At 44.5% G+C, this 7,048-nt stretch overlaps 1 long non-coding RNA gene across 1 annotated transcript; it reads right to left on the bottom strand.

Annotated features, from left to right (window-relative positions):
* Nucleotides 1-1,702: 1,702 nt before the first annotated feature.
* On the bottom strand, nt 1,703-3,538 carry LOC310758941. The gene is made up of 2 exons (XR_014546117.1): nt 3,106-3,538; nt 1,703-2,575 (listed from the first exon to the last, which is right to left on the bottom strand). It is a non-coding gene; the product is annotated as an uncharacterized lncRNA (long non-coding RNA).
* Between the last annotated feature and the right edge of the window lie 3,510 nt (nt 3,539-7,048).

Here is a 7,048-nt window from a genome sequence, read left to right as displayed (position 1 = left end):
TAACTATATGGACCTTTGTTGGCAAGGTGATGTCTCTGCTTTTTAAGATGCTGTCTAGGTTTGTCATCGTCTTTCTCCCAAGGAGCAGGCGTCTTTTAATTTCGTGACTGCTGTCTCCCAAGGAGCAGGCAACTTTTAATTTCGTAACTGCTATACATAAAGTAACTACAATCCTATATATAACATGCATAGGATTGCAGTTACTTTATGTATAGTATGTGGGGCAGATGAGGCTCCTCATCCTGGGAAGGTAGCCCATCTAGAAGGAAAACTCTGGTCCTAAACCTCTGCAGCCTTGCAGGATATACAGTGGTACCTTGGGTTACAGATGCTTCAGGTTATAGACGCTTCATGTTACAGACTCCGCTAACCCAGAAATAATACCTCGGGTTAAGAACTTTGCTTCAGGATGAGAACAGAAATCGCGAAGCGTCAGCACAGCAGCAGCAGGAGGTCCCATTAACTAAAGTGGTACCTCAGGTTAAGAACAATTTCAGGTTAAGAACGGACCTCCAGAACGAATTAAGTTCTTAACCCGAGGTACCACTGTATTCTGGAGAAGAAAAGGCTAAGGAGCAAACCGCACACAAGTGGAGTCCGTAAAACAGTTGGACAACGCTTTGTACGCTTCCTTCCAGCAACTCCTGCAGCCAAGCTGGTGCCAACCGCATTGTTCTGCTTTCCTTTGGACCACATCAGCGAGGCCAAGAGTGGGGTCTTGGACCTCCACAGACACTGCCCAGGCTTGTCCTCCCAGGAGGTCACTTCAGTGCTGCTAATGCAGCCGTTTGACTTCACTCCCAGAGGCACACTCCATTGCCTCTGTAGACAGATGGATGCCAACAAAATTCATGATTAACATGATCTATTCCTCAACTACAGCTATTTGGGAACTCATAACCCACCTACTTTCAGCAGCCAGAAACACCGTAACCAGACACTGGAGAGACCTGTCAGGAGTAAGTATGGACCAATGGTACCAAATAGTATGGGAAACAGCCCTACTAGAAAAATTAACCAATAAACTGAAACTGACACGGGGACAAATAGAAGAAGACGCCTTTACGGTATGGCTCCCCTTTATCACACACACAGCCCAACAAGACAATGACAATAATCCACCAACAGCATACAAATCAATATGGCTACCCTGATCCAAAACACCCACCCACCCCACTCACACACGAAAACAAGGACCACCACAGCCAACCCCAAATGAACAGCCACACCCTAGGCCAACCCCAACCTCTCTCACCACCAAAGGAACACAAGTGAACAGCACAAGCAACGCTGACACCAAACCCTACATACATTAAGCAAAATAGAAACATCACCACCCGACCCCCCCCATCTCCCCCCTCCACCCCCTTCCCCCCCAATGTCTCAACAAATGAAACTGATTTGTAAAAATGTTACATGGAAAAAATACGAGAGACATTACACAACAAGAAAATCTTTAATAATAATAATAATAATAAAATACAACTATTGGGATCTAAACTGGTGCAATGCATGCTCCTTTGCTTACGAAGTGATTTCCCTGCCTAAAACAAGAGCACAATCTAGGAGTAATTTCATATGCAAAAGCAATAGGAACCATAGAAAGTGGCCTTCTCCCAAGTTAGACCATTTGTCCATCTAACTTAGTATTGTCTACACTGACCGGCAGCATCTCTCCAGGGTTCCAGGGAAGGCTTATCTGCCAGCTGTATCTGTAGAAGCCAGGGATTGTATCTGGGGCCTTCTGCTTGCAAAGAAAATGTGCCGCCACTGAGCCATGCTCCATCTCTTAATATTCATTAGATTCCTGCTTAAATTAATATGTAGTTTAGCGCTATTGATTCAATGTAGTTTAATGAGAGAGAAGTACCCAGTGGATTGGGCCTTAAGCATTTTGAGATTCTCTTGGAATGCTGTGAGCTAGCCTTTCCTAGTCTATGCCAGGAGGGATTTGCTAAACTGTTAAGAACAACAATCTGTTCTAATGCAAGACATTAACTGGAAAGTGAATAAATTAGCATTAATTCTAGGGGAAATGGATATTAAATTGAATGGCTTTAATTGTGCATTCACACGTATTTGGCAATAGGTGAACTGCAGAGTGTGAAATGCATTGCAATTCAACTGCTTAATGAAAACAGCTGCTCTTGGTGTGTTTTATTTAATAAACCAATTATCTAAACAATCTTGCCTGCAACTGAAGCGAGATTTAATATTAATCCTGTTAAAATGCTTCTGCCTAGTTACCAAAATATGAAAGGGGCGGGACCCACAAGGTATTTTTTAAAGCTGAGAAACAACTTCTGATATTAGTGATTAGATCAAGGTCTTCTGTGCCATGTCATGATTTTTAAAATAAAAGTGTTTTGAGTTTCATGATGATCCACTTATTCCAGGGGTTGCCAACTTTAGGTTTCACTGGCCAACTGTTGGGCAGTGTCTACAGAACAGGCGTAGTATCGTCTGATAGAATTGTAGAGTTGGAACATAGGAAGAGTCCTGCTGGATCAGGCCAGTGGCCCATCTAGTCCAGCGTTGTGTTCTCACAGTGGCGAACCAAATGCCTATGGTAAGCCTGCAAGCTCTCACTTCCATACATCACTACTGGGAAAACCATAGCTTTTACTATGCCAACAAAGGTCCGTATAGTAAAAGCTATGGTTTTCCCAGTAGTGATGTATGAAAGTGAGAGCTGGACCATAAAGAAGGCTGATCGCCGAAGAATTGATGCTTTTGAATGATGGTGCTGGAGGAGACTCTTGAGAGTCCCATGGACTGCAAGAAGATCAAACCTATCCATTCTTGAGGAAATCAGCCCTGAGTGCTCACTGGAAGGACAGATCGTGAAGCTGAGGCTCCAATACTTTGGCCACCTCATGAGAAGAGAAGACTCCCTGGAAAAGACCCTGATGTTGGGAAAGATGGAGGGAACAAGGAGAAGGGGACGACAGAGGGCGAGATGGTTGGATGGTGTTCTTGAAGCTACCAGCATGAGTTTGATCAAACTGCGGGAGGCAGTGGAGGACAGAAGTGCCTGGCGTGCTCTGGTCCATGGGGTCACGAAGAGTCGGACACGACTAAACGACTAAACAACAACAACAAAGCCTGCAAGCAGGACCTGTGGTTTCCAGCAGCTGATATTCAGAAGCATACAGCCTCTGATTGTAGAGGCAGAACATAGTCCTCATGCCTAGTAGCCACTGGTAGCCTTTACCTCCTTGAACTTGTCTAATCAACTACAGTGGTACCTTGGGTTACAGACGCTTCAGGTTACAGACTCCGCTAACCCAGAAATAGTACCTTGGGTTAAGAACTTTGCTTCAGGGTGAGAACAGAAATCGTGCTCTGGTGGCGTGGTGGCAGCAGGAGGCCCCGTTAGCTAAAGTGGTGCTTCAGGTTAAGAACAGTTTCAGGTTAAGAACGGACCTCCGGAACGAATTAAGTACTTAACCCGAGGTACCACTGTACCTCAGTGGTAATCTGGCCTAAACCCCTGGTGATGCAGGAATCATAATGATTTTCTAATGGTTGTGTAGAAAAGGAAATTCCAGTAATAATAATAATAATAATAATAATAATAATAATAATAATAATAATAATAATATAATAATAATAATAATAATTTATTATTTATACCCCGCCCATCTGGCTGGGTTTCCCCAGCCACTCTGGGCAGCTTCCAACAAAACACTAAAATACAATACCCTATTAAACATTGAAAGCTTCCCTAAACAGGGCTGTCTTCAGATGTCTTCTAAAAGTTTGGTGGTTATTTGTCTCTTTGACATCTGGTGGGAGGGCGTTCCACGGGGCGGGTGCCACTACCGAGAAGGCCCTCTGCCTGGTTCACTAAGCTCAAAAAGCAGTTTCAGCAGTGGCAAGTAGAGCTCATCCCACCCTGCCCTTCTGTTACACTGGGGCATTTTACCTAATTGTATAGAATAACAGAATTGTAGTGTTGGAAGGGACCCCAAGGGTCTTCAAACAAAAACATCCTGGAGGTCCCGGGCCACAGGGAGGTTAGGCTGGCCTCAACCAGAACCAGGGCTTTTTCGGCTGTGGCCCCAATCTGGTGGAATGCTCTGTCACAAGAGACTAGGGCCCTGCGGGACTTGACATCTTTCCGCAGGGCCTGCAAGACAAAGCTGTTTCACCAGGCCTTTGGCCAAGGCACAGTCTGACCCCCTCCTTCAGTAATCCTCACAGAACTCTAGCCCAATGGTTGCCATTAATTTGATTTTGAATTGATGTTAGAATGCTGTGTTACTTTTATTGTTGTTAGCTGCTCTGAGCCCGGCTTCGGTTGGGGAGGGCTGGATATAAATAAATTATTATTATTATTATTATTATTATTATTATTATTATTATCTCGTAGTCCAACCCCCTGCAATGCCAGGAATCTCAGCTAAAGCATCCATGACAGATGACCATCCAACCTCTGATTAGAAACCTCCAAGGAAGGAGAGTCCACGGCCTCCCAAGGGAGACTGTTCCACTGCCAAACAGCCCTTACTGTCAGAAAGTTCTTCCTGATGTTAAGTTGGACTCTCCTTTGTAGCCAAGGACTTATTACCATCACAAAACCCATAGCACTAGGTTATTTCTGTATTTATTTACATCCCGCCTTTTTCATAGTTTGGGACACCAAGACAGTTCATGTTAATTAAAACAACACAGATAAAATACAGGACGCAGGTGGTGCTGTGGGTTTAACCACAGAGCCTAGGACTTGCCAATCTGAAGGTCGGCGGTTCGAATCCCCGCGACGGGGTGAGCTCCCATTGCTCGGTCCCTGCTCCTGCCAACCTAGCAGTTCAAAAGCACGTCAAAGTTCAAGTAGATAAATAGGTACCACTCCAGCGGGAAGGTAAATGGCGTTTCCGTGTGCTGCTCTGGTTCGCCAGAAGCGGCTTAGTCATGCTGGCCACATGACCCAGAAGCTGTACGCCGGCTCCTTTGGCCAATAAAGCGAGATGGGCGCTGCAACCCCCGAGTCAGCCACGACTGGACCTAATGGTCAGGGGTCCCTTTACCTTTACCTTAAAAACTTATTAAAAACAATAGTTAAAAAGTAATTAAACTGTAGCAGAATTAAAACAACATAAAAACAGAGGAGAAAATAGTATAAGTTTCAAAGTGATTTTTCACTATGGGTTTAGTAAAAAGAAAGGAGAAAATGGAAATATGGCAAGGTATGTTCTGATCAATCCCAGTCAATAATCTGGCCGCTGTATTTTGAACCCATTGAAGTTTCAGTGTCATCCCCCAAACCATCCCATGTACAATGCATTGTGAAAGGCATGGCAGACTCTTTTGCCAAATGATTAGCAACCGGCACAGGGAAGCATAAACCTGAACCTGGATATGTGAAACGTATCTGCAGAGTCTCACATGTCCTTTCCAAAGAAAACTCTACAAAATGCTGTTTGTCTGTTAAGGACAGCGCCTGTCAAAAGCACTTTCACTGACATGGCAGCAGTCAACATATGTCTGCTGTGCTCACTGATTGCCTGTGTTTTCCTCTCACCGCAACCCCCCAGCCCCCCACTGCAGTCAGATTACAGATGGCTGGGTCTTTTCAATGAAATTCTTCCTGGCACACACATGACATCAGTCCCATAGATTAGAAGAAATTCTAGGCAGAAGCAGTGGTCCTTTTAAAAGCCTTTGAAAACCCTTAATCTTCTTCTGCCCTCCCCTCACATTAACAATGCAGAGAAACCCCAGGGATAATCCCAAATGACACAGTGCAAGCAAGTGCTCTTTAGCCTGAGGAGAGGAAGGCGGATTTTTTTATTGGGCCTGGGAGGAAGGAGCAGAGGATTGCTGCAAATTATAGTGCCTTGGCAGGAAAGAAAATTAGAGCTTAGACTATCAGTGCAACCCTGTGCAAATTTACTCGAACGTAAGCGCCACTGAATCCAAATAGGTGCAAAGGGGATTGCAGCTGGTGTCTTGTCAAATTTGCTGTGGTTGAACACTTCAGAAACTTTGTATGTGATAATGCATGTTAAACAATGTTTGGACGCCCCAAAAGAATGTGTCAGACTACCCAAAGGAGAAAAAAGAAAAATGAATTAAACATGGGCTGTAAAATGGAGAATCAAAAGAGGAACTAAGTAAAATTGTTTCAGTCTTCCAGTTTTGCTTAAGAAACAGCACACACAACCATTATCTGGGAGTGGGGGTGGGGTTCATCTTTGTCACCGCAAATTTCTATATTACATCCATGCTTTTTATTGTTAAATTTGCAGCTGTTAACAATCTGCCCATCCTTGCAGCTGCTAAAAATTCCAATCGCTCGCCAGCATATGGAAGACAGAACTTCTGCCTAGTTTAATAGTATAAGTCTAGTATACATGTCTACTCAGTAGTTTGTCCCATTGAGGTAAGTACATGTAGGAATGCCAACTCAATTCTGCATAAACCAATAATGGCAAAACTCTACTTTTGCTTTAAAACGAACATCATTTATCAAGGCTAGGACAGATTAAAGCTACAATACACCACCACAAATAAGGCTGCAAATATTCTCCCTGCTTATTTGGATGCAAGTATCATTGAACAATCAAGGGACGCGGGTGGCACTGTGGGTTAAACCACAGAGCCTAGGACTTGCTGATCAGAAGTCGGTGGTTCGAATCCCCAAGACGTGGTGAGCTCCCGTTGCTTGGTCCCTGCTCCTGCCCACCTAGCAGTTCGAAAGCACGTCAAAGTTCAAGTAGATAAATAGGTACCACTCCGGCGGGAAGGTAAATGGTGTTTCCGTGCGCTGCTCTGGTTCACAAGAAGCGGCTTAGTCATGCTGGCCACATGACCTGGAAGCTGTACGCCGGCTCCCTCGGCCAATAAAGCGAGATGAGCACCGCAACCCCAGAGTCGGTCATGACCGGACCTAATGGTCAGGGGCCCCTTTACCTTTATCACTGAACAAAGGAGTGGGTTGCATTTATTTATTTGCATTTATTTTGCAGCACCGAATACAGTGGAACTTCTGCCTCATATAAGTGAGGGAGGCAAATGCAACCCTCAGGGACGACTCAAAATC

The sequence above is a fragment of the Podarcis filfolensis genome, assembly GCF_964270895.1.
Source record: "Podarcis filfolensis genome assembly, chromosome: 3".
Taxonomy (NCBI): Eukaryota; Metazoa; Chordata; class Lepidosauria; order Squamata; family Lacertidae; genus Podarcis; species Podarcis filfolensis.
The sequence above is the reverse complement of the archived record's forward strand: the minus strand, read 5'-3'. Positions and strand labels throughout refer to the sequence as shown.